The sequence below is a fragment of the Electrophorus electricus genome, chromosome 16 (genome assembly GCF_041902795.1).
Source record: "Electrophorus electricus isolate QZ-2024a chromosome 16, ASM4190279v1, whole genome shotgun sequence".
In the NCBI taxonomy this organism is placed as follows: domain Eukaryota; kingdom Metazoa; phylum Chordata; class Actinopteri; order Gymnotiformes; family Gymnotidae; genus Electrophorus; species Electrophorus electricus.
In genome coordinates, this window is record NC_137512.1 from 4,645,533 (window position 1) to 4,672,500 (window position 26,968).

Genomic DNA, 26,968 nt, shown 5'->3' on the forward strand with positions numbered 1-26,968 from the left:
CCAATTTGTATTAAGATCTGTGTTGGCAGAGGTAGGTAAAGCTAAATGGAGGGCTGAAATAATCTGGGTCTTGGATAGCTTCCCTCTGCAGATGAGTCTAGGGGCCATTAGGCACTCAGTATGAATGCTATTACTCACTAGGGAAGGGCCTGGCTGCCAAAGATCAGTGTGTGTGTGTGTGTGTGTGTGTGTGTGTGTGTGTGTGTGTGTGTGTGTGTATGTGTGTCTGTGTGCGCACACAGGTGAGTGTGTGTGTGTGTGTGTGTGTGTGTGTGTGTGTGTGTGTGTGTGTGTGTGTGTGTGTGTGTGTGTGCATAAATGCACTCTGTGAGCACAAAGCAATAGTGCACTGTTAGCAGGTTCATCTCATATTTAGTCACCAATTCAGTCACCACCTGTTCCTCAAAATCTTTTTTTCTTTCCACTAAAAAAAAAGCATTTTTACAGTCCTTGCAGATCGCGTGTTTGCATCCCCTTGTTTTGTGCTTATGTTTTCTAAATAAATCTGAATGCAAGTGGGATGTTCTGGCCAGCTTTAAACCCGGTGGCATTTAGCAGGGCACATCACAGCAATCTGTGTTTTCATTTTAATTGCACATGCTCATGGCAGAGAGCTCAAGGCCTGGGGATGATGAATTCCAACAATGAATAATATTCAATTCCCATTCTGTCTCCTTAGCACATAAAAAGCGACCAAAGAACCGCACATGCACCGTAGTCCCCGTGAGGGGAAAGTGTAAGGTGTGGTCCGTGGACCTTGCAAAAGGGGCTTTGAAGAAGGCGCACTTTTTCCTTCTCTGTGTCTAATACAACATATTGCACTGAGTTGGAATACAGAGAAAAAGACAAAAACAAGCCCTCCTCATATTCAAGGGACTGCTCTCATTACTCTAATTAAACTGATTTGAACTCTTTTTCAAAAGACCGTTTTTCAAAGAATAATCCGTTTTATGTATTCAGTGTGTCAACGCAAAATGTTATGGCACAAATAAATTTGAAGGCTGATGACTAGCTGATGTCACTGGCTATGTGATCTACGTGTCTGGCGCTTAATTGTGATTGTTGGCATGTAACTAAATTTAACTTATCTTGTGTGTTAACTAGTAAAACATTTGGCAACAAATGTGCAAAAGAAAACAACTGAAGTTTTCATGCTTTTGCAAATAGAAAGTGAACTACTCCAGTCAGTGAGGATCCTACTGAGAGCAGCAGAGCACGGAGTCGATACCGAGAGTGCCAACATTAACGTTATAACAGAAGGAAGCATTAATGTCATAACAGAAGCTAGCATTAATGTTCAGACAGAAGCTAACATTAACGTTATAACAGAAGCTAGCATTAACGTTGTAACAGAAGGAAGCATTAATGTTGTAACAGAAGCTAGCAATAATGTTCAGACAGAAGCTAACATTAATGTTGTAACAGAAGCGAGCATTAACGTTATAACAGAAGCGAGCGTTAACGTTGTAACAAAAGGTAGCATTGACGTTCAGACAGAAGCTAGCATTAACGTTACAACAAGCGAGCATTAACATTATAACAGAAGCGAGCATTAACATTATAACAGAAGCGAGCATTAACATTATAACAGAAGGAAGCAGTAATGTCATAACAGAAGCTGCATTAATGTTGTAACAGAAGCGAGCATTAATGTTATAACAGAAGCGAGCACTAATGTTATAACAGAAGCGAGCGTTAACGTTGTAACAAAAGGTAGCATTGACGTTCAGACAGAAGCTAGCATTAACATTATAACAGAAGCGAGCATTAACATTATAACAGAAGCGAGCATTAACGTTATAACAGAAGCGAGCATTAACATTATAGCAGAAGCGAGCATTCACGTTATAACAGAAGCGAGCATTAACGTTATAACAGAAGCGAGCATTAACGTTATAACAGAAGCGAGCATTAACGTTATAACAGAAGCTAGCATTAACTTTATAACAGAAGCGACCATTAACGTTATAACAGAAGCGAGCATTAACGTTATAACAGAAGTGAGCATTAACATTATAACAGAAGCGAGCATTAACGTTATAACAGAAGCGAGCATTAACATTATAACAGAAGCGAGCATTAACGTTATAACAGAAGCGAGCATTAACGTTATAACAGAAGTGAGCATTAACATTATAACAGAAGCGAGCATTAACATTATAACAGAAGCGAGCATTAACGTTATAACAGAAGCGAGCAGACAGCTCGCTACACATCCATGATCCTGTGCAGCGTCAGAATTCCTGTGCGTACTATGAGACATAATCCTTAACAGCTCTTCAGAGCAAGGCTTGGACTATGTCACATATCTGCACATATCTGGCAAACGTGTAATCTGCATCAGCACTACAAATTCAGTCCTTTCCGAGCTTGTTTCTGTGGCTTCGCTACCTGATGTATGTCAATATGGGGTGTGATGCTGATAGTTTGAGTTCACTTCTGATCGGTCAGTGGTAAGCAAACTCCGAACCATAAGAGGTTAGCTAGTCAGAGTGGGGCTGTGAGTGGATGTAGGGCAGGGCTGGTGCACTGAGATAGGTTCGGAGAAACCTTTGCTCTCTCGCTCTCTCTCTCTCTCTCTCTCTCTCTCTCTCTCTCTCTCTCTCTTTCCCAGATTATCTCTCAGGTAATGTTAAGGTAGCATTTTTATGTTGCATTTCTGTTATTTTTGTAATAGTCTCATTAAAATATCTAATTGTAATGTGTCACTAAGTGGCTTGCATTGTGGTAAAACATCTTGCTAGTTGTGAACTCGTGTTGGGTTCAGCCCTTCCGATAGCATCACATAATGAAACGCTTCAGTACCCATTAACTCGAGTGAAGAACCCGCTATAGCTTTATAGATTGCAGACCCCAATTTCCTGTAAAACATCCAATCCGCCACACACATTTACAGGGTTAAGCAGTTCTTTATTACATTTAGCTTCAAGCTTTATTTTGAATAGACAGATATCAGTGGACTGGAGCATCATTTCTACATCATAAAATCCCTTATACACATATGCTGACAGGTTTTTCAATAAAAATACTTTTTTTATTAAACATTTGTACTTTTTTGGATAAAAACAGATTTCCAATCCCCTCAGGGACTCATGATATATTATTTTATTGACCTGGCCAAGCTTACGCTGAACATAAAGAGGATCTAAAGCATGACAGCAAGTTTTTTTCAGACCTAGTTTGACTAAAACAGTAATATAATGGCATACTAAAAGTGGCCAGAATGGTTTAAACCACAAAGCGTGAAACCATGGGCCAACTCTGACAAAAAAAAAAGGCTGGTTTAGTATTAACTCTTTAAAAAGTTGACTATGCATATTCTCAGAACTCTAACTACACAGTAGAAAGCAGAACTTTCTCTTTCCAACATATCAAATATTTGTGAATTATAATTTGGAGTCATTTACGTTATACTTTCAGCTGCTCTTCCTGTGACTAAGTGGCGTAGGGGTGAGTAAATACGTGCGTGCGCGTGTGCGCGTGCCATTGAGTGCGTGTGTGTCTGCGCATGCATTATTATGCGTGTGTTCTTCCATCATTCTCTGCTGAAATCACCTGCAAAAAGGAAAAATTAAAGGATTAAAATATGTGAAACATTGTTTATGCTCCAAAAGTGGGAGAAGGGTGTCCGGCCATGTCAGAACCAGAGCAAGGGCTTGACACACAGTTCGCTGTGCTGCTACATTTGCGTTCGTGTGTGTGTGCGCGTGTGCGCGCGCGTGCATGCGTCCCACGCATGTGTATACACAGATGCAGTGAAGAGGCTGAATCTGACCCGGTAGGAAGTGGTAATGATTAGGATTAGGACACCGTAATGAATAACAGCCAGGCTCCACGCCAACTCAGTCAAGCCAAGTCTGTGGGCACAGACAGCATGTGTCACAGGTCTGAGGAGTGTGCGCGTGTGTGCGTGCGCGCGTGCAGGGTTCCCTGCGGTGCCGTTTAAGGGCTTGCCCTCGTCCGCCTGCTTCTCCCAGATCAGCGCCTCAGCTGTCACCCAGACTTGCTCGCCGGACAGAATGGGTTTCCTTTTCACCTTCTGCCAGCCTTCTTATTATTTCTTCCTGCAACGAGACAGAGCAGCAGAGAGAGACGGAGAGGGAGGGAGAGAGACAGACAACAACTTTGGCCCCGTTATCGTTTGCTTGTTAGAGCCAAGAGTTGGCTTGTAATAGCCTGGTGCCAAACTTTCTGTATTTTTTTTGGTAATTGGCAGGTAGTACAGTGAGATTGACAAATGAGTGTCAGCCATCCGCTATTCCCCAAGATGCGCATGCCAGCCATGTGGGGAAATCAAAATAATTAAAATAAATAAGGTGCCGATCGGCAAGACCAGACGCTTACGGAGAGAGCGCGCGCGCGATGGGGGCGGGAGCTGCAGCGCGTGGGCGGGAAGGAGAGAGAAACACAGAGGGGTGGGGAGGAGGAGAGGCTGTCAGGCTCGCTATGCAGAGCCTGTTACCAGAAAGCAATTATTGGTGATGAAAAATCCCTCGCTCGGCCATGGGCGCAGGAGGGGAACTTATGCATCACTCAGCACACTTGCAGGCTGACGCCAGAGGTCTGCAGGGACGAGTGGGAAACGTGCGCGCTGTTTGCGCTCGCGTCCCTTACAAAGCTTGCTCAGCGGCCCTGCCGTGTGCCGTGTGACGCGTTGACGTTTCACAGCAGAAACACGTGCAAACGGCGCTTCTGGGGGCGATTAGACTCGCAGTCTGCAGGATCGGCGGAAGAGGCGAATGGTGATGTGAGCAGAGTCGGCGCGCACGCGAAACCGCGAGCGCTGAAGGAGTTCCAAGAATGAACGCGCGAGCGCCTGACGCGCACGGGGCACGTCAACAGTCGCCTCGTGTTGTGGCTTCGCGTGTATTTAAGGCTAACGTGCTCGCCTGATTGTTTTGCTTAAAGAAAACGTTGCGAAATGCCTAAACGGGGGCAACCAAATACTTAAAAAAATGTTTAAGTTTTAAGGTGGTGCTAAATGCTTTCAAAAGACACCGGTGCAGGGTGGTATTGTTCTTGGTGTTGATATCGTTGGGATTCACTCATGATGAAAAGTATGACAGCATGACAGCATGTCGTTACTTCGGTAAATAAAGGTTTGGTAGTGTACAGCACCGACAGTGTTGCTATTTTAGTAATATGCATTAACCACAAATGGAGTAGCAGCTCTCCTGTTTGTAACTTCCAATGCTTCTGTTATGCTCTTTTTTTTGTGGTTGTAATTGTGTGAGTTAAAGTAAAAGTACAAAAGTTTTGTTTGTTTGTTTGTTTTTTTCAAAGTACACTGTCCAAAAACAAGAAACGTATTGCGACAACATAAAAAAGGAAACAAACTCACTTTTCCCTTTTGGAGCAGAAAGATTTTTCGAATAGCATGACAAAAATAAAAGTAAAGCGGACTTTTCAAAAGCCATCATAGCACTGGCTAAACGGCTATTTTATACTCGCCAGGCTTGATATTTTCGCTCCTGGCTGTACTATTTAGAGGCTGTCTCTGAGGAGTGAATAACCAAGCCATTCCATCGCACTATGAAAGAGTAATCGATCCAGATGACTTTTGTTTCGAACATGAAAGGTCTGGCATCGAAACTGTTTTGATCTGATTTATGTATGCTGCAAACTCCAGCTCCCAGATTCTGTCGGTTCCTTTTCTTCAGATGCGGTCGGTGTCATCTTTCACTTTCAGACCCCAGACACCAGTACAACATGAACAGCCTTGGGGAAGTAGAAAAGTACGCTATGCAGATGAACTGTAAGTGTAATGTGCACACTTTTCTTTATGTCTGTTTGCAAAGCATCACTGATGTGTGGACATCACACAGTACACCAGAAGACCCAGTCTGGGTTCTGTGGGGGGCCAGAGCCTCCAGTTCTGAGCAGCAGTGATGGTGAAGGATATCTGGGGCCATGCACAGGGTAATGCAGTCTCGCAAAACTGGCCCAAATACGTGCGAACTTTGTGTTGCCAGGACGTAACGTTAGCCTCTCCTTCGGATGTTAACTGTGTTGCAATTTTCAAGCAGGTCTAAGTGTAAATAAAACGGCTAATAACCGTTATTTGTGTGTGCGCCGCGTCTGTCTGGATCCAGCTATCTCCCTCTTGGAAGAGCAGAGTGTAGCATATCAATTCCACATGCTTTAGGAACGGATGGCGAGGAGCATCTCGGAACAATGCAACGACGTCTTGTCCACGTCCTGACTCTCTCTCTCTCTCTCTCTCTCTCTCTCTCTCTCTCTCTCTCTTTCTGTTCCTTTTGTGGTAATGAACACAACCAGTACGAGCAGGTGTGTCCGCTCATTCTGAGACATGCATCCTCAGCAAACACAGCACACCTGTCCCCAGCTGAGTCCCGAGACCTCCGCAGGGACGGGGAGAAGCAGAGCAGAAGGAAACACTATGAAAGGCACTTTACAAAAGGAATAACGGAAGAGATATGCGTTATAGAAAACCAGCAACCGAGGAGAAGGGAAAGGCCGGGGCAGGAGGAGCACTGGGGTAAGAGAGAGGGGCCGGGGCAGGAGGAGCACTGGGGTAAGAGAGAGGGGCCGGGGCAGGAGGAGCACTGGGGTAAGGGAGAGGGGCCGGGGCAGGAGGAGCACTGGGGTAAGAGAGAGGGGCCGGGGCAGGAGGAGCACTGGGGTAAGGGAGAGGGGCCGGGGCAGGAGGAGCACTGGGGTAAGGGAGAGGGGCCGGGGCAGGAGGAGCACTGGGGTAAGAGAGAGGGGCCGGGGCAGGAGGAGCACTGGGGTAAGGGAGAGGGGCCGGGGCAGGAGGAGCACTGGGGTAAGAGAGAGGGGCCGGGGCAGGAGGAGCACTGGGGTAAGGGAGAGGGGCCGGGGCAGGAGGAGCACTGGGGTAAGAGAGAGGGGCCGGGGCAGGAGGAGCTCTGGGGTAAGAGAGAGGGGCCGGGGCAGGAGGAGCACTGGGGTAAGGGAGAGGGGCCGGGGCAGGAGGAGCACTGGGGTAAGGGAGAGGGGCCGGGGCAGGAGGAGCACTGGGGTAAGGGAGAGGGGCCGGGGCAGGAGGAGCACTGGGGTAAGGGAGAGGGGCCGGGGCAGGAGGAGCACTGGGGTAAGAGAGAGACTGATTGGCCAGCGCTCGGTTAGAGTGGAGCTGTGTGGCATGTGTTAATCAGACAGCATTCTGCAGAGCTCCTTCCTGACAGCAGACAGACCACAACTCTCCCAAGCTCTGAGTGCTCGACAGCTGACAAGCACATCTCATCTAGCCTCCTTCACTCCCTCTCTCTCCCTCCATCTCTCTCTCTCTCTCTCTCTCTCTCTCTCCCTGCTTCATATCTCTGCCCATCACCCTTCCTCATGCAGAAGCTGCTAATTCTGTCCCACTGGACCCTTGGCTAGTGAGCAGAGAGCCTGCACTGTTTCATAACTCGATTTAATGCACTCCCTCAAGACTGGCATGCAGAGATGGTGATATGTCACTTCCTTCATAAGCTTTGTGCTCTCGCAATGAACACAAGTACACACACACGCACACATTAACAGTTCACCACCAAGCAAGTGAACTAGCCACATACACAGATGCAATTAAACAGTAAATGGCCCTCCAACATCACATCCCTGTTCATGTTCCTGCTTGCCTTTTGCCCCGGTACCCCCATCCAAAGCAAGCTGTAGTTTCCATTAATACTGAAGCACCACAGTAGGCTTGTCGATGGGGGGAAACGGTGCCACACGCAGGGTCCCTCCAGACGGCTCAACCCTGCGCCGCTCTTCGCCGGTAATTAAGTCTCTGATTGGCTGGGACCTGAGTCGCATTCAAAAGCAAGGCCGGTAACCAGAGGCTCGTTCCTTCCGTCTCCGATTTCGACGCACTCCGTATTTCGAGTACTTCCGAAAACCAAAAACAGTGCTCGTAACTGATTAACAAGTTGGCGCCGAAAGAGCGGAAGTGCGAGCGAACGAGAAAAATGGCATCGCGGCGCTTCAGCGCCGGTGCACGTGGAAATGTGACGCTGCACTGCTGGGACACCTTCTTCCCTCCAGGGCATGTGACTGTCGGGGAAAGAAAAACGTGCAGACAGCCTAATTGGTGACTACTGGGCCAGGATTGCACGGGAGTACAGACGTGGACCCAAGCCCACGGTGTGGTAGGTATTTGTATGTGGGTTTCAAATCTCGTAGCGGTTTGTTAATTACGCGGCCTTGTCAGACTAATTCGCCTACCCTTCATCGAGCCTGTTATTTTGCTGGCCTTTTTCTGCTCCTCTCCACTCGCCAAATGAAGCCCGGCAAGATCATAAAGGAGGGAGATCTACGAAACTCCTAATTACTGTTTTTTTCAAAGCGCGGCTGAAGCCCAATCCGCTTTGTGCTCGGCCGTTCTGAGCATACGGTCGGTGAGAGGATAGGAGGCAGTGTTGTGAGTGGACTTGTCTCTAATTAATAACGTCCCCTGCCACTTGCGTGCATAACACCCCTCTCATCTTCCCCTGCTTTTCCTTTGTCTTGCACTTTCTCATTGTTTTTTTTTTTTTTTTTTATGGAGGAGAATAGTGGCTTAAGAGATTAGGTTGCCAAGAATAAAGAACAGGAAACGAAGCACATTTCATCTGCCCGTTTATCCACAGACGCGCGCGTGCACAGATTCCCTCGGTCCCAGACAACCCAGCAGATCTCGTGCATTGTTCACCCACTGTAGTTGAAGCTGAAGGCTAATCTGTAGCTTGCGTGCTGCCGCTGAGTACAGATTTGTGTCGGTGGTGCGGTGCGGCCTCTCAAAGCCTGACGGACAGGATTAGAGGGCGGGATTAGAGGACGCCGCACTTGTTGAATCTTATCTGCGCGTCGCTCCATCGTCACAAAGCCCTGTTGCATATGAACCATTGCTGTATACCTGCATCAGACAGGCCAACACCCCCAGCTACACTGACACCTATAATCAAAAGTACCGCATTTGCAAGGGCAGTTCAAATGTGGAACAATCCAGTGAGCTGTGATTTTTCACTACAGACTGACACAGAGGATTAGGTTAATGGCGCACTGGCCTTATCAGATTTAAAAATAGGGCAGTCATTTGGAAACATTTTATATTATGCTGTCTGGGTGCGGGCAGTTTTAATGTAGGCAGAAATCAACCGCGGTCTGTAGCAACAGACGATCTCAAGCAAATGTTTTGGGTACGCGTCAGAATGGTGCACGTGTCTTGGGGTTTTTCCGGTGCAATTAATTTTCCATTCAGGAGCTGCAGCAACAGTCGCAGGTGCACCCAAACTAGCCCAGAACGTTCTATCGGAGAGCGTGCTAAACTTTCCTAGCGATTCGTTCTGTCTCTTTTCGCCAACCTAAATATTCTTGTTACAACCGAGCTATGACACGCTACAGACATTCACTCCGGAAAGAGAAGGGATGGGAAGACTTGTTCTCTTGGGAAGACCCGGAGAATAACCCTGTATGCACCACCACAGTAATGCTGATATTAGGACACACGCGACTGGTGATCTCCCCCGTGTGTAATCATCACCTAATGCCAGAAGACTTTATGGGAGATTGCAGAGAAAAGCATATGGCATGGTTAGCACTGTGGGGTTTCTGCTGACGGTGTCAGGATAAAAGGACACACACACACAGACACATAAGCACACAAACTCAGTCCTGCTGAATGGATGGCACACACCTGTGCCGAGTTTCTGACAACGGCTGTTTGCAGGTGTGTGTGTGTGTGTGTGTGAGAAAGAGTGAGTGTGTGCATGTGTGTATTCTTGCAGGAGCAAAAGAAACCTGATGTACAGTAGATTCCTGTTTTTCTCTTTAGTCTTTCCTCATATGTGCAGTCTGCTGCACACATAACTGGCTCGGTTCTGTTCAGTTACAGCTGAAGTATTCAGTGTTCACTATTATCTAAGTGCTCCTCTCTCTCTCTCATGTTCTGTTCAATCACTAAAATCACCATATGGCATATATTAATCAGCATTACATCATCGGTCTTCATAATAGTTGATGTTGCAAAATGCTGCAATATACAAATTAACAATATACAAATTTGTTACATTTTTGACTCTGCACGGTGAACATTTGGCGTGGATTCACATGAATTTTCTGTAACTGTTTGGATGAATCATTGCATATCCATGATCCGACAGATGAACATAATTTTGCTCAACGTAAAATAAGCTTTAATCATGACTCATCAAAGGTCCACGAGTGCCCGTGTGTGCGTGCATATGTGAGTGGATACGTTTAGTATAGTACAAGGCATGTCGCGAGCGCAGTATGCAGCGTTAAGGTGTCGTTTTCATGGAGCCCTTTCCTACAGCCAACGTCTCCTGTGCAGCGAGAGCATGGTCGATTACGGCAGCCAAGCGGGAAAATAGACACTTGGGAAAGATGCATTCAGAAAGAATACATGTGCTTTGAAGCCATATGTTTGATGCTGATAGAGAGAGAGATAAAATGTAGTCAGACTATGGCATGGATTTTTACTTTACAATATTCCTGTGTGATATTACCTATGTTTGTGATGTACCTATGTCTCTCCTCTGATACCCATTGTAAAATATAATCTAGCGAATTATATATATATATATATATATATATATATATATATATATATATATATATATATATATATATATATTTTTTTTATTATTTTTTTTATTATTATTTTTTTTTTTTTTTTTTTTTTAATAGTTACTTTAATGTTTATTACTTTAATATGTTTATTTGTATTTTTAAAATTCTGTTCCTGTGTAGTGTAGTTCTGCTTTTGAGTACTATCGGCTATTTCTAAGTTCAAACACCTGAGAGTCATTCAGATTTCAGGACTGATTCACAGAGAGGAGAAATCTGGAGTGAAGGAGCAGCAAACCAAAACTACAAATACAGGTTTCAGAGAGACCCCCCCCCCACCTCGTGTGTGTCTCTATCAGTGTCTGTCTCTCTCTCTCTCTCTCTCCTTCTCTCTTTCTGTGTGTGTCTCTCTCTATCAGTGTCTGTATCTCTCTCTTTCTGTTTTGTGTCTCTCTCTGTCTCTGTCTCTCTCTCTCTTTATTGACATTGCTATTCTCATTTAAGTATTGCCAAAGCAGCATTACAACACGAGTGAACATATGCAATATTAAGGAAATTAAGAAACATATTTTAATAACAATTAACATGCAGTATTGAGGAAATGAATAAACGTATTTTAATAGCAATTAACATGAAAATGACTTTAATTAGCATGAGAGAATACCTGAACTGAAAATAATAATAAATACATAAAGGTGTTTACAAACAGGGCAATGCTCTTTTTCTTTTTGACTTTTCTGGCAACAGTTGCTTTTATATTAAGTGATATTGTAATACTGTGTGTGTGCGGGCTCCTCACTTCCTCTCATCTGTCGCCCAGCTAAAGCGCTGCTTTCTTTCATTTCTCCTGATAGGAAGGACAGTTTGTCAGTGTTAGCTTTACACCCAAACTTAGGATGGATCATCTTTAATATTGTGAAGGAAATGTGACGTATTTTTGGTGGAATGTTTCAGAGTCAGTGAGAACGTGCAGCTCTGTCTCCACAGACACCGCTGCACTGCTGACAGAGTCTCTGCTCTCGGGGAAGCCATGATGTCTTATATCAGCCGGTCTGGATGGCCAGGCTGCGTTCACTGAGTCTGGACTGTGTCAGATGTTTCTCTTTTTCTGTTTTTCACAGTTTCTCTGTCTTTCAGTCTGTCTGGAGGGAGGGAGAGTTGATCTTTTGCTGCCCATGGAACTGATGTTGCCAGGTTAGCTTTTAGAGTATGCATTTTTATTGATTTACAGGGGGGGGGGGGGGGGGTTCTTTGTTTTTGTTTTTTTTTTACCAATGCTTACACACGGTTTCTGAAAGTATGGATCATTTTTTTCAGATCTTAACACACAAAAGCCAAGGCCACACACGCAACATGCAAAATGTCGCACACTTCTTTAAAAAAACATCCAAAACTATTTCAACTCTTGTCAAAATGTTCTTTTTGCACCAAAACTCTACACACATATATCAATTGAACAGCTCTTTCTACAGGACAGCTGTACACTCATATGGATACTTATACCTTCAGCTTTTTTGTATCTTCATGTAGGACACAGCCGTCTGCTTTGATAGTCTGCCATAGTACTCATACTACTCTACCATATCATGGTACTCACATGTTAATGTATTTTCACACATATCAGGCTATTTATGCATATTCATTATAAATACACTGTAAAGTAAAACAATTACAAGGGCAATGTTTGCTTATTTATTTATTTGCATGAACAGTTGTGCAGTACACATGCTGTATGTACCGTAATACACAGAAGATAACAAAATAGGCTTGTAACTGCGAAATAAAAAATAGTGCACCTGCTCTCCTGTTTGAGTCTGTCCACAGCATCTCACCGACATGACAGTATGTTTTCTCTGGCCAGAAAGCACCTGGGGGTCACATGTCGACCTCTGTCATTCTCCTCCACCAGTGCCACTGGGCTGCCTCCATCTCCTGGACAAGGGGGTAATGCATCGGTGGGGTGGGCGGTCGTAGCCCTTCCAGCTCCGAGCTGAAAAGAACTCTTCAGCAGTGGAAAGCCTGGTAGCAGGTGACATGCCAACAGTCGTGGGTGTTAAATTAACCAGTTGTGTGTCAGGGCAGTCTGGAGCATTGTCCCCAGCGACGATAAACCCGAAAAGCTCTGGTCCATTCCCCTGGTCATCCCATATGTGGTGGAGTGTGTCGAGGAAGGCGATGATGTGGGCAGTGTTGTGAGGACCAAGCATGGCATGATGGGGGATGACAGCATTCTGGCTAACGGCTCCATACGTTGTGATATTGCCCCCATGCTGCCCAATGACACTGGCAATAGTACTTGCTGACACTTGCTATATTGTAACAGCTCAAATTAGGCTGGACTCTCCGCCAGCCTTCGTGAAACACAACCATATGGTCAACCAAAGTGGTCGAGATCTCATCCGTGATGGTTGTTCTTCCTAGTCCTCATCCTCTCTCTCCAATATTGACCTCCATCGATATCCAAATCAAGATATCTAACCTGTAGCCTTTTTATATTGCGCAGGCTCTGTTTTTCTAAGTGTGTTAGCATGTGTTTTCACCTATGAGAACAGGGATTGGGTAATTGGTAATTGGATAATTGGTAATTGGGTATTTGGGTAATTGGTAAATGTGTCATGTGTATGGTAGCTTTCCGCAAGAACTACAGGTCTTACGGTTATGAATGGTTTGTCTAATGATAATGAATTGTGTTTACTGTTTTGCAAAAACAAAGTGTTTTATAATTGCAAAATGAGTGTAAAGCAGATGTGCATTTGGTTTAGTGTACCAGGTCAATAGATAGACTACATGAGTTAGGGGTTTAATATACCAGGTCAATAGATACACTACATTAGTTAGGGGTTTAGTGTACCAGGTCATTGAGTTAGGGGTTTAGTGTACCAGGTCAATAGATAGACTACATGAGTTAGGGGTTTAGTGTACCAGGTCTATAGATAGACTACATGAGTTAGGGGTTTAGTGTACCAGGTCTATAGATAGACTACATGAGTTAGGGGTTTAGTGTACCAGGTCTATAGATAGACTACATGAGTTAGGGGTTTAGTGTACCAGGTCAATAGATAGACTACATGAGTTAGGGGCTTCAATAACTGTGTCACAAGTGCTAGTTTTTGTATCTTATCAACTGCAAAAAAAAAAACTAATAAAGGTGTTCTGTTAAAATTCCTTTCTGTTTCCTCTCTGTCACTCTGTTCTGTGTCTTTTTCTTTCACACACACATGCACTGTATACATAATGCATTCTCCCCATTCTCTCTCGCTCTCTCTCTCTCTCTCTCTCGCTCTCTGTCTCTCTTGCTTTCTCACTCTCTCTGACTCTAACTCTCTCTTTCTCACTGTCTATAACTCTCACTCGCTCTCTCTTTCTCACTGTCTCTCTCTCAGTCTCTGTCTTTCCAGTTTTGATGATGAATTCTCTCTGTGCTTCCACTCCTGTGGCTACTCTAAACTTTCTCTGGGTGCTTTAAAGTCTAGCGCAAGTGAAAATATATTCAGTAGCGAGAGGTAAACTCTTGAGTTTTAGCCAGGTCACATGTGCCCTATGTTTGTAATGACGCTGCTCTGGCACATAAAGTGTACTTTCTTCAACTCTTCATCCTGTATATTGTTATTGAGCATCTTTCACGGGAAACAGTCACAAGTCTCCATGTGATGAAGAAAACCTTTAAAAACAGAAACTTTGAGCAAGGCTTACTCTCTTAATGCTCACTCGGAGGCCAGTGAGAGAGCATGAGTTCTGCCTGTACTCTCCAACGCTCTTTCAAATTCCCTGATGAATTTCAGTGGTTTCACCGCACGCTCTGTAGTTCGGGAAACTGTTTGGCAGGGACTGAGTCAGAGTCTTCTATTCCCCACGGACAGTGTTAAAACACAGGCTGCACCCCCAAATCTCTGAGGATACTGTGGTAATGAAGAGAGGAGGTCAGTCCAGGACCGTTCACAGCTGCACTCCTTACACACATCTCTCTCCCTCTCTCTCTCTCTCTCCCAAAATACCTCTCCGCTTGCTTTAAAAAAAAAACTCCATTTCCACTTGCTTTGTCATTTTGTCACTCTCTCTCTCTTACACACTGTCACGTCCCTTTCTCGTAACTTTAAATGTTTTTTTTGGTTTTTTTCAATCCTTGTTTTACGTTTTACAACCAACCCACACACACACACACAAACACACGCAATCTCATTTCCGCTTCGCATCCCTGGCATCAAAAAGCGAGGGCTGGCGTTGCCTAGGTGACGAATAGCACTCGGTGGCAGGACGAGGCGGAACAATGGCCCGGGAGGGCTTGTGTGTGCATGTGCGTTGCACGGGAGCGTCCCTCAATCCGACGCTCATCTATTCTTCCGACGTTGCCATTGTTGGCACGGTGTTATCGGGCCCTTCCCCTCGCCACGGAGCCACGCGGCAGGCCGCTAACCTCCACGACAAGGCTCGCCACAGATAAAGCACAGGAAGCAGCGTTCACAGGCGAGAACAACGCTAGCTGCGTGCGTCCCCGCCCCACACCGGCTCAAAGCTATCTCCGCCGGGCAGGTTCAAAGAACCCCGCTACTCTCTCTGTCTCTTCTCAATCCCGCCTTTTTTCTTTTTTTTTCTTGAAAAGGGACCAAACACACTTAAATCCCTTGTTGCTATATTCTACACACATACTGCACGCATACTGTGAATTCCCTTTTCTTAAATGAGTGACAAGGGACAGTTTTTCAACGCACTTTTTTTTTTTTTCTCTAAACCATTTAAACCGGCGAAAGACTGACCAGAAAAGACATACGCTGTAAAAAAAAAAAAAAGAAGTCATTCTTCTCCCCATGTCTCAAGTTCAAATAGCTTTTCCGGCATGAATACTTATTAACAACCCTTACCAAAAAGCACATGTGAAATGTATAGTTTCACATGTGAAGCGCAGAAAAATCACGTGTCACTAAGTACCGCGTTTTTTGGTTTTTTTTGCAAGGGACCTAAACTAAAGTTAATATGTAAAAGCTAACAATTCATTCTTTACCCCAAAATCTCTCTCTCTCTCTCTCTCTCTCTCTCTCTCTCTCTGTTTTTTTCAGAGCACTCTGTCTTCCTGTAGGTGAATACAGATGTTTCTGTCTAATGGGTGTCGTCTGGGTGTGTCTGTCTGGCAGGCCGTGGGGTGGTTTGCGTTTGTTGGTAATCATCCTACTGTGACAAAGCACAGCCCATCCGTCATGTCCGCGCGCGGCCTCTCCACTCACAGGTGAGACATTGACAGCAAGAGGTTTCATTTTCTCTTCCTCCATCGCTTGTGCCTTCACTCTCTCTCTCTCTCTCTCCCTCTCTCTCGCGCCATCTCTCAGGTACCTGTGGTCAGTAGTTTGTCTGTTGATGATGGTATCATACACCCATACACGCCAGGCTCCTGCTGTTCTCTCCCCTCCGGGAATAAGTGGACCGAGGTTGCCACGGCAACAGCCAAGTCTCAAAACGTGTGTCCCAGACCCTCTTAAAGGAAAAAGCTTTTTGATGATTGTGCGCACGATATATGCAGGAGAGGTCCCTGTGCAACGATGGGCACGTCATGCACTTCCACTATTATATTAAACACTGACCGCCCCGGCCAGTTTCTGCTTCAAAAGGCGGCGCGTTTCACCTTTCCGCCCAATTACAAAAGCCGTCATTTCCACTTGCTTTAAGGGAATATCCAGGTGCATAAAGACAGGCCTTAGTTTATAATGATGCTAAGAGCATTCACTTATTATGGCTTCAGTTGAGCCTTTTATTTTCTTGTAGTGAAAGGCTTTCAAAAATCCTGCTTTTGCTACTCTGCGTTTGTATAAGCAGAGTTTTTAAGAAGGATATCTAACCTGAGGTCTCTTGGTCAGATGACCCGACACGCTATTGGCTAGACCTCTCGTTCAGCTGACACACTACACAGGTGAAACACCTGTTTATGTGCTCCACTCAAAAGACCTCCAAACATCTAAATCAGTATTCAATTTCAGTGGTTCCTAGACACACTGACCCTGCTGTATGGCACAGAAGTAGACTTCTCTAACCAGCGAGGACAACGGTGTGTGTGTGTGCAGACTGCCTTCTTCCTCTGAAGCAAGCTGATGTTTGCTGCTGAACACAACAATCAATATCTTTGAATTAGAGGTGATTTTCCTTGACTGATTACAGATCAGGAAGTTGCTCATTAGACATATTTTGCTCTAAAGTGTTACCAATTATTTTCCCAATGTAAATCAGACCAAACCATGTTTTCTCCTAATAAAGTCTGAGCATCCGAATCAATAAATGGGACATTCTATTAGCCTGGGTCTGATTGAGCTGTGATCTGTGCATAGATATACGCTAGCCTGTGTCTTGTCCAAACGGCACAGCACAGCAGGTCACATCTCAAGATTTATACTTCTGACATGATTGCCAACTGAAGGCTGTGAGGCATGATGTCACTTCCTCTCTATGGCACATACCACAGCCCATGGAGTTTAGACAAAGAGATTTGCCACTGAGGCATATTTGGCATGTCTTGCTCAAGGAAAAAATACTGATTAACTTATCCTACTCTCTCTCTCTCTCTCTCTCTCTCTCTCTCTCTCTCTCTCTCTCTCTGTCTCTCTCTCTTTCCCTTTTTGTCTGTCTTTCTCTGTTTCTCTCTGTGTCTGTTTCTCTGTCTCTCTGTCTGTCTGTTTCTCTCTGTCTCTCTGTTACTCTCTCTGCTTCTGTCTGTGTGTTTGTCTCTCTCTGTCTGTGTGTTTGTCTCTGTTTGTCTCTCTGTTACTCTCTCTGTCTGCTTCTGTCTGTGTGTTTGTCTCTCTCTGTCTGTGTGTTTGTCTCTGTTTGTCTCTCTGTTACTCTCTCTGTCTGCTTCTGTCTGAGTGTTTGTCTCTCTCTGTCTGTGTGTTTGTCTCTCTCTGTCTCTGTGTTTGTCTCTCTCTGTCTGTGTGTTTGTCTCTGCTTCTCCATTCGTCTGTCTGTCTGTCTTGCTCTCATTCTCAAAGCCTTTCTTGATTTCTTCTTTCTCTCCTCCACGGTGTATCAGACCTGCCTACCTCACACATCCACCTTGCGCCTTGTACTTACTATGCTTTTTTTCCCCATTTCTTACGCTCTCTCTCTTTCACTCACTCCAGTCCTTCATGATACATTTCATTATTGTTTCCCTTTTCTTTTTTCTTTCTCATCTATTTTCTTCCTTTCTTTTTTATACACAGTTCTGGCAAGCACACCTGCTGTGCAGAAATAAGTGCTGTGAAGTGAGCAAGTTGGTGAGAGAGAGAGAGAGAGACCCACTTAGCCCAATCCCTTCTGCACCCACTCGCGGCAGGACCGCACACAATCCTGCGCTGCTGAACACGGGTTCGACATCAGGGGTCCCCAGTTACACTTATTCAAAGGCCACATTCAACCTGTAATGGCAATTCAAGCGCCAGTATGTCAGCCTCGTAGTATTTCATAATTAATCATATTGTACAGTAGTTTTTTATTACATCGGCCCTGTTGTTACTATAATGATGTGTTTCGTTATTGTTAGGTTTTTAGGCCTTTATTTGGTTTTATGCACTTTTCAGTGATTCAGTGAGTGGAGATAACATGGCAGGTTGAAACAGGAGCTATGAAGTTTGGTGCTCTGTAGTAGCGATGTGAAGACACCGAAGACACAGCGGAGCACCCGAGCGTCTGTTCCTGCCATTGAGAACGTTCACTGATGAAAATGCCGACTCACAGATGCAGCTGGAGGCGGATAAGAAGCAGCACTCTGATTACTTCTGCATGTCTGAGCCGAGGAGCCGTGCTCATCCAGAAGCCAGTCACGCTAACTCTCTTGTGTTGCTCTTTGACCAAATCTGACTTTGATATTTCCAGCTGAAGAGATGGAAGCAACCTTTTGGCCTCTGCGGTCCACTGGCCATCTGTAAAAAGAGAACATGGCTGTCGTAGAAACGAGAGGATTTCTGGAAATCACTGCTCCCTGAAGTTCTACAGCAGTCTCATCATGAATATGCATATCATGGTGTCTTTCCATTGTTTTCCTTTTGTCCATACTTTGTTTTCTCTCACTGTTTTTCCACAGCTTTGGAAAGTGTAGTTTTCCTGCCTGTGGGTCTCGTTCAGGCATGGCCACCTTTGAGGGTGACGTGCCTCGAGCATGTCAGCAACGGTGTGGCTCTCGACTTAAAGTTAAACTGATTTTAGATGCGACACGATGTCATGTAACAGAACGCTCATAAGCCTTTTCTTTACTTTCGTTCCAAAAATTGGGAAAGTTGCGGGCCTTTTGGCCAAAGCTCATTCTGGAATTCACACTCTCTCTCCAACACTCATAATTAGGCCGCCATTATGCAGCATCAGATCGCGGAGTTCTGCTCACATTTCCTCCAGCTGACCCTGCACACCAGAGCTCTCGCAGTTGAAGTTAACGGTTCATCACAGTATCCATGATGTCCTTTTCATTTTCCCACACAGTCTGGAGCACAACACGTACTTGTGAATGAAGCAGTGAAATGTTATTAGCGCAGGGTTAACTGCAGCTAGCCTGCTTACCAGGCTCTGATGTTGTCCGGCCATGGACGAGGTGCCGTGCGTGACGACGGACATGACAGCTCATGTCCAAACCATTTATTTTTTCAAAGAACTGGGTCAGTTCATTAAAAGAGGTTCCACCTCTCAAGAGCTCTGCCGTCAAAAGTTCTCACGAGAATAGTAAGTGCTTTCTTGTCTGTCCTATCAGAAACAAACTTTCTTAAGGTCAGAGGGCATCACAGACAGGCGGTGCTCATCCATAATGTCGTCTCTTCTCTCTGCAGTTTTGTCTGATAACCATAACGGCTTCAGCAACTCTAGAGCTATGTTTAAATTCAAGTGATTTTTTTTACGAAAATTGCTTTAGCACTTAAAAATGCTCGCTGATATAGGCGATGGAAACGGAAATTGTCAGTAAATTCTACAAATGTTTGTAGTGTAATCTCAGTGGTTTAGCCTGGGATGTGCATCAAAATAAATAAATAGATAAATAAATAAAACAAAAACAAAAGACTTTCGCTTCCTAGTGTAAATGATGGAGCCCGTTGCGTTGCATCGTCATGCTGCCGTGCTGCACCATGCATGTGTAGCACTGGTCTTCTGGTAAAGACAAACTAACTTCATCAGTCAGGACAGAGCAGAATTGTGTATTTTCATATCAACTTTGCTTTTTTAGAATTGGCCACAGAATTAGCTTCAGTGTCACTTACTTATCTGGCAATGCAATTATGCCACTTTTTTATTTTTATTAACTTGTATTTTTTGTAGCCAGTAATATGTATGCCTGTGTTCTGACTATTGTGGGTCATGTTAGGCCTATGGAGAGGTCTATGATAGACTAGGAGATCCCTAGTCTACACACTGCTGCCCTGCATAGCTGAGCACCTGGAATTTAAAACTTGTCAATGACATTTCTGTGGACTGGCCTGACACAGCAAAACTGGACATAAAGGTATGTGTGTTGCGTGATTTTTGTGAGAGCGGAGTATCCTGTTTGGGCATTTATGCAGACAGGTGTTAAGCAGTAGTTTATCCACATGACAGTAATGCAGTCCTGGTATTCACTGAGGAGGGGGTATAGTTTGTATAGTACAGCGCCGGTGAAGACAGACAACTCATGTTCTGTCTGCATATAGGACTGCTGAAAGATTCTTAAATCATATTTGTGACGTGAGGTACAAGCATTAGGCCGCCGCAGACAATCTGACTGCCAGAGAATCGATCCAAAGTAATGTATGATGAAAGTGAGCCACTTTAGATTTTAAAAGAAAAAAAGAGAAAGATTTTGACAGAGATTAGTTAACGACGTGGTGAGTGAAATCTCCGAGACGTCATAAATCCATCCTGCACAGAGCCTTGATCTGGCAGTCTGAAGGGCTGAAGCAGGTCTTGAAGTTGATGCCGAGTTTATCCCTCTACAGCGGACGCCGTGCAGGAGGGCGGGCAGAACAACAGGGAAAGTCTGTAGTGATCTGTCCACCAAGTGTGAGCTTATGTGTGCTGGTCTACAGCACACTGCCAACATCTGTTCAGGTTTAAGAGTTCAGGTTGGAATGTGCTATATGCAAAAAAAAAAAAAAATGTATGGTTGGGGCCCATCATTGCTAGGTGAGAAGGTCAGGTGACTGTAAACTCTGCTTCCATATTTGAATGGGCAAATTAAAATTGTGTGTGTTTCATTATTGGAAGCGCAATATTGACATGCAACAGGTTGTTTTTTAAACACATGCATGATCGTGGGTGTGTGTTTGTGTGTATGTGTGTGTGTGTGTGTGTGTGTGTGTGTGTGTGTGTGTGTGTGTGTGTGTGTTGTATAGAATTTTGGTTAACACTTTGTATATTTAAATGCACATTATAAGTAAACTGACTTGAGTCTTTTAGAATATATTGAAGTATAAGTCTGGGACTGCACAGTAAGATGTTAACTGACAGTTGGCTGATTAAGATTTCATTAGTGTTCCAGTTCCTGAAGGTCAGACCTGGAAGTTGCATTAGTCTGAATCCCTGCTTGGTCTACATGACAACCAGGAATGTTTTCAGCATCAAAGCATCTTGATGACAACAGACATAGCAAAGACTTTTCTACAGAAGGATAAAAATGATCTCTTTGATGTTTTATGTGTCCTTTCCAATAAAGGAACATTTAATTATACATCTGCATTCAGACGGAGCTTTTAACATGAGCTTGTCAAGAATTCCCCATTTGACTGACGGTATTGCAACTGCCATATAATAAATGCACACAAGCCTCACTGAATATTATTTATAATGATGAAATATTAATTTACAACTTAATAACCATATTAAAACACGGTTTCGAAACAAAATATTTCACTAGAGACACGGTGTGTGCTGCTCACGGCAGAGTTGCATTAGTTCTGAATGTACTCCTAACTTCTGTCGCTTGTGCAAAAAAGCTCAAGCCAACTGGATTTGTCTGCCACTGCTATTCAAATCAGATCCATTTGATAGTTTGTTCCTTCTTTTGTCAAGAATTTTATGCAGCCTCCATTTACCTGAAATTTAAAAAAAAAAGAAAAAGTCTGATATCATATAAAATTCTGAATCCAGGCAGAGTTAGTTGTTACTGTCTTCTGAAGAGGAGCGTGTCGTCTAAGAAACTGTGTAAATTCATAATCTTTATTCATAATTGTCTTCAGAAACATCTATTGCTCTAAGCATAAAGATGTTCCTTGTTTATGTAAGCATAAACATTTTCCAACGATTCTGCAGTTTATTCCATATCTATACAACGTGATTTGGCCCTAAGCGGCAATGAGACATATTTTGTCCCGCTGTGTTACGCACATGACCAGACTCATTCCTCTATTCTGTGTTCATGCTTGAATCTTCTTCGGTTGCCCTACAAACCCTTTCTGGCCTGTATTTTTTCCTCCAAACTAAATTACAAAGCTATCATGGTAAGTGATTTAAGTACAAGCTCGGGCTTCACTTGGCGAAAGGACCAATCAGGCCTGCGCTAGTTACCTTAAAGTATCAACCCAGCTACATGAGTTCTTGCGTGGACACTTAGGTGTGGAGATCCGCCACACATCAACGCCCTCAGCACTTACAAAGGGAACTGAGATCAAAGCGCAGACGCTACATCAAGACAGGCGCCTTGGAGCAGCTCCACCTAACCACCTGGTCACATGACTCAGCCATCAGGTAGTAACTTGTTGCCAGCGTAGAGGCCCTAAGCGCAGCGCTAAGATACGACACTGTAATTGAGTGCAGATCTCTCAGCAGTGGCTGGAGTTCGGGGTGGAGCTCCAGAGCGCTCCGTATCACTCTTATTAAAGGAGGTGCCGTAGCGGTGATTATGCTTAGCCAGTCCGCCTTGAGAGGGATCGTTTCATTACCACTCGCTGCTCCACTCGAGCCTGGACCCATTAATCAGAGCAGAGCGGGACCTGCAGGAACTGCGAGACCTGCGGGGCAGCAGGAAGTGTGGGCACACCGGCGCACGCCTACCATCGTCACACAGACTCTGCAGTCAGTCCCCTCTATTATTTGTGCCCTGGCTACGTGTTTATGTCGCCTGTCCTTCAAGTTGGGGCAGGCAGAGGTTCGTGCAGGTTGGGGTCGGTGCCGGGCACCGTGGCAGTGGAACAGCTCCAATTAGCGGTAGCCGCCTGCGTCACAGGGGGCGTGGCACAGAGGGCGGGGCTTGGAGATTGGTCAGGGGAAGTAGCTCCAGCGTAAACTTTTCTATTGCCAACGGTGCTTCTCTGTTAGCTTAGCTTTAGCACGGGCACGGGACATTTTCTCATCGTGAAGTTCGGCGAAGATTTTACATAAACGTTGTTTGTTAGGAAATTTCTGTTACTAGGTTCTTTGCAATGGTGCCTTTGTTTCTCCATGGCCGCCGATGTCATCTTAGACTGTGTGGCTTATGGAAGACACAGTAATTGCAGAATATTGGCTCACTCTTGTCTGCGACCTTGTTTTGCAGAAATGGAAATTCTTGTGACAGTAAAGTTCTGAATGGCCTGCATTTTGGCCATTGTTACTAATTTCAACTCATGGTAATTCTGAGGCAGTTAGTCTGGGTTGTTTTTGTTTTCAGAACATTGAGTTTTAAATTGATTCAGCTTTTCCGTGCACAAAAGCAGTCAGACTTCATCAATGCATCGCATATATCATACATTTTAAACTTTATTTCAATCAGGACTTTAATCAAGATGATGAAAACATTAAATTTGCCATTTTAAAGAAGGCCTTTGAAACACATGAATGTTTAAATGCTTAAAATCAGGAATTTCACAGCAAACCTAACTGCAGTGACATGCCAAGGCAGTAGCGCTGTCGGGTCTTCTGAACCCACGTAAATGTTGTTATTGAGTAAGAGCTTTTCATATAATTACAGTTTTTCTTCACTCTACTTGTATACTGGGTAGCAATTTTCTATTGCACCCAAACTGAAATGTTGCTGTCTGCAGTTTGATTAACATGACCTACCCTGGACTCTGTATTAGGTGTGCATTTCTGAGATTGCTTTAATGTGTTGACGGTTCCATGAGCATCGATGACCGCGCAGACACGCGCCACGCAGTGGTATCCAGTCGTGATATCCAGTCACGTGGCCAGTGAGGGTTACCTTTGAGAGACCATAGACCTGTAGTTTCATGGGAGTGTTTTATGATCGCGGGTCTCTGGCTGCCTTCTGTCCCCCAGAGCACAGAGGGCTAAGCGGGGCAGAGTGGGCCGAGCTGGGCGGCACCTTTCCTCCGCCCGCGGCTGCGGCGGGACTCGTCTTCTCATCGGGCTGCTTTGTTCTCGGCGGTGGGACCAATTTCCAGAAGCGGCGGGGGGTTCATTGCAAAACAGCAGGAGTCGTGAGAAGTCACTTCGCTCACTCTGCAGTGATAAGTTTCACACATTTTTGCGGTTTGTCTACGTTCAGAGACTTTTTTTATTCCTTTTTTAGTTACAGCCAAAATCTGTTTCCACCTTCTGTCAAGCATCTTATTGTGACAGGATCTGTGGGTTAGTGCGCCGAGGAGTGTCCAATACCTGGAATCCACAACTATGCATGCCCCTACTGAGACTGGCTAGAGTGCCAACCTGTCACAAATACTGGTGTGTGTGTGTGTGTTTCTCTTTGTGTGTGTGTGTGTGTGTGTGTGTGTGTGTGTGTGTGTGTGCATGCCAACCTGTCACAAACATTGGTGTGCGTGTTTCCGTGTGTGTGTGTGTGTATGTGTGTGTGTGTGTGTGTGTGTGTGTGTGTGTGTGTGTGTGTGTGTGTGTGTGTGTGTCTGTGTCTGTGTGTGTGTGAGTGTGTGTGTGTGTGTGTGTGTCTGTGTCTGTGTCTGTGTCTGTGTGTGTGTGTGTGTGTGTGTGTGTGTGTGTGTGTGTGTGTGTGTGAGTTTGTGTGTGTGTGTGTGTGTGTTTCTGTGTATGTGTGTGTGTGTATGTATGTATGTATGTGTGTGTTTCACGTTTCACTTCCTCAGGTCCAGCTTCCATACAGAGAGGGATAAAGAGGAAACAGAGCCAGAAAGAAGAAGCAGCACCCACCTGAAGCACCTGCACTGATTTAAATGAAGGCAAATGACTTGCTTTGAGTCCTTAAGACTGTTTACTCGGTAATGTACTTGTGAGAATTTATGGGCTGTCATTTAGGCAGAGTTACTGTGCCACGCTAACGATTAATCTTTAAGGTTAAATTACATTTGGGCTGTCAGACTGGCCCGTTTTAAAATCCCTGACCAAATAAACTCTAGTTGGAAGGCTGGCAGATACATTAGCTGTAATTATGTTGGCAGTGACAAAGCCTCATCTAACAATGTGCTAATTTATTTCTCCGAAGAGCGCTGCTTGTTAGTGTGTGTTAAAAACAAAAGCTGGCAAACCTTTGTGGAGGCAGGATCTGTGTCCAAGCTTTCTGTTGGCAAACGGCGTTTTAATTCAGAAGACCTGGAGTGTATACTTTCAGAGCTTCCTCAGCTTTCTCTTTTTTTACTGTCAATTTTTTGTAGACAAATTCTGATCAGACTGTGTAGAATGTTTTAGCTTCTATATTGTGACCACTGTTGATTTCATATGAAGCGATATTGTAATACTGTGTGTGTGTGTGTGTGTGTGTGTGTTTCTGTGTGTGTGTGTATGTGTGTGTGTGTGTGTTTCTGTGTGTGTGTGTGTGTTTCTGTGTGTGTGTGTGTGTGTGTGTGTGTGTGTGTGTGTGTGTGTGTGTGTGTGTGAGTGTGTGTGTGTGTGTGTGTGTGTGCTGGAATGCACGCCTCTGTGCATATGTGAAGTGAGCGATATTAGGACATAACGTAGTAAATAAACACAATAGTACAGGTGTGACAGCTATATTAGAAAGTCCTCTGACATAATTATCCATCATGCATCAAAAGACGTCAGCCGGCTTAATGATGTGATAGCTCTGCCAGCACAGAGCCTGACCCATTTTCCTGTGTATGTGTAATAAAATAGGCCATTACCTCAGTAAAGCCTCAGAGAAGCTTATGAAGGCATGAATCAAAATGATAACATCTCCACATTCTTCAGTCATGACGTACAGTACTGTAGTGAGATGTGTGTGTATATGGTAAATATTAGTGATATTCTGTCTGATGGATATTCTTTGCTGATTCTCTGAGTCTCCAGTGATTTGGGGCACCTGTCTTCTGACTAGCAGCGCATGGCCATACCTCCTACGGCTGTAACACCTTACAGTTCCTTATTTAGACCCATACACTGGCTGTTCTGCCTCGTCTGTCATCTTTAATAACAGTAATAACTACAGAAGTAACTATTAGTACTAATGATAACTGATATATTTCAAAGAGAATAGAATTGAATTTTGAATTTGTTTAGCAAATTCATTATTAAATAAATAATTAAATGGAATTATTTGCTAAATAGTTTCAAAATTCACTTCTATTTATTTATTCCTTAATTCATTTTTCCCATTCCTTATTCCTTTTAAATTTATGAAGTCCTTTCAGAGGGGTTTGGTGAGGAACGCAGATCGCACACCGGCCCGGGTCAGGGAGCATGTGTTTAATATGCGGCATGTGAACAGAGTGCCCCCTCCATAGATGCACCATCAGTGGGCTTTTTAAAAGAGTCCAGCCGGAATGTCCTGGGGGGAATTTCCACCGGTGGACGTTTGAACTTTGCTGGGAGTGCCGTTCAGCATTGGGTTTTGCCTGCTTTACTGGGATGACGCGAGTTATCGCGTGTGTTTAGCTCTACCATCCTATGCAGTGAGAATTCCAAGCCTGAGACACACAGGCTATTTGATTCTGAGCCTTTATGGGCCAAGAATAGATATTTTTCCCTGGAAAGTTACCCTGCGCAACAAAAGTCTAACTTTATTTTTTGTTCACAAACCCTAAAATAGGTGGAACATATATTCCTGTTTTTGCTGAATTCTAATCTGTTTTTTAGATTTTTTTCTGTATGGCCTGGCTTTTAAGTGATAGGGCACTTAAGTTTTACAATAAGTATATATTACTTAATAAATAATTCATATTTCTAAATAAAGCTATTATTAAACTTAGCATATGTACAATCCTACTTCTAAAATGTATGATGTAGGAAATTTGACTGAATTTGTTTAGGCATTAGTTTTAAAATTATAGAGTAGAATAGAAATATAAAACATAATTGAATTTTTTTCATTGTGAGTCAAATGTACAGTTTCTCCCTTTCTTTTCCTCTCTCTCTCTCTCTCTCTCTCTCTCTCTCTCTCTCTCTCTCTCTCTCTCTCTCTCCTTCTCTGTTAAACCCTACCTGCCTGCCTGTCTCCGTTCTGCCCAATTAGACAAACAGTCTTGCCATTGCATGGCTAACAGGACGTGATTACAGGGGTCGCCCGCAGTTTATGGACCAGGAGGAGGACTTCAGAAGGTACGGCTTCTCCACTCCTGCCACAGTGGAGCGTTTGATCTCACTAACGGCTTCTCCTCCCGGGCGCCTGCTAGATGCG

General features: G+C 44.4%; 1 long non-coding RNA gene across 1 annotated transcript in view; it reads right to left on the bottom strand.

The window, feature by feature from the left end:
• Positions 1–18,332: 18,332 nt before the first annotated feature.
• LOC113579928 (uncharacterized) overlaps positions 18,333–26,968 on the bottom strand; it is an 8,908-nt gene continuing 272 nt past the window's right edge. The window contains exon 3 of the long non-coding RNA XR_003410927.1: positions 18,333–18,413. This is a non-coding gene — a long non-coding RNA (uncharacterized LOC113579928). The remainder of the gene's footprint in view (positions 18,414–26,968) is intronic.